The sequence below is a fragment of the Etheostoma spectabile genome, chromosome 7 (assembly GCF_008692095.1).
Source record: "Etheostoma spectabile isolate EspeVRDwgs_2016 chromosome 7, UIUC_Espe_1.0, whole genome shotgun sequence".
In the NCBI taxonomy this organism is placed as follows: Eukaryota; Metazoa; Chordata; class Actinopteri; order Perciformes; family Percidae; genus Etheostoma; species Etheostoma spectabile.
Window position 1 is genome coordinate 20,454,131 of NC_045739.1, and position 1,333 is coordinate 20,455,463.

At 43.5% G+C, this 1,333-nt stretch overlaps 1 protein-coding gene across 1 annotated transcript in view; it reads right to left on the minus strand.

Annotated features, from left to right (window-relative positions):
- LOC116692536 (copine-9-like) overlaps window positions 1-1,333 on the minus strand; it is an 83,328-nt gene that overhangs the window by 24,266 nt on the left and 57,729 nt on the right.

Below are 1,333 nucleotides of genomic sequence, written 5' to 3' on the forward strand. Positions count from 1 at the left end.
CTTGGCACATTGCTATTATGATGGCAGATTTGCATATTTTTATTTGTAATCTTTTGCATGTTTGTGCGCTGCTGCGCTTCCCTGTGTGTGTGTAACAGGCATAATGTGTGCGCGCTGTGCACGAGCCTAGTCACATTTTACTAACGCGCTGTTAAAATAGCCATGAAATGCTGAAATGCTGATATTCTCACTGCCTCAAGATAGCAATACGCCAAGAATTCACCGGAACACACCTCCCTGTAAGAGCAGCACACCCATGGGGGCAAAGATGGGTGCAGGTGCATTTGCTATTTAAACAACGTGGGCGCTGGATGGGAAAATGACAACTCCGTCAGTCCTAAACTAGCAAAGAAACTTGTGTCTGGCTTTGGGCTGTGCTGCGCCGCGCCAGGTGCAAGATAGGCTCCTTTGTGTTTTTGAGCTGGGAAACATTTGATTTAAATGTCATATGTTTGCTGAAAATTCCTTAGCATAGCTAGATTTGCAGTCATACTTTACCGAGAAAACCCACAATGTTCACCCCCATTCATTTTTTGTGGGTTGCAAAAGTATTTGGGGAGAGGTTGAATAAAAAAAAAACTAAACGTTACCTTTATGCAAGGCACAGTGTGTACTGATTTGCCAAAAACATTTCCAACTTGCACAGCAGAGCATATGTGAGCAGAGTGCTAGCGGGGGGATTCTTAATGGAGCACAGAGTGGATTTTTAAAATGTTGTTGCATCGCCTTATCTCCACAGCTCCAAATTCACTCTAGTACCGTCTTTTGCTGCGGGTGCTCCAGGCATGAAGAGAGGGTGGGCATCGTTCAACTGATAAGTACAACAAAGACTTGCCGTTCCTTTACCCTTTTTAAAAAAACCAAGAGCACTATCTAGCTAAGTCAACAACTACAAGGGTTCATGAAGCTTTAATTGGACATCACTAATGAGTCCCCAAAACCTATAAAATATCACAAAGAGAAGTAGAGAATTAGTGGCACTGTAAATGAATATGTCATTCAGTGTGCATTTGGGGGCCAGTGTTTTTCATAGCCGCTCAGCACAGTCCAACCTGACTGTGAATGCTGTGTGAAAACTGAGTCAGTCTCAATAACACCAGTGCTGGTCCCTGAGACACCATGACCGACTGCTGGCATTATTCTGACTGCCCCAGAAACAGGTAATGTCATCCACATAAAGGTCTTCCTGTCCCTTGAGTGTTCCTCCATGTCCTTTAGCCATAGAAAGGTATGTGTGCTTTCCCTGGACACAGGAAATTATGTAGCTCATGTAAACAACAATTAAAATCAGGTGGCCTATTAACATCTACGGGTTTCATACATGTTTCTTCAC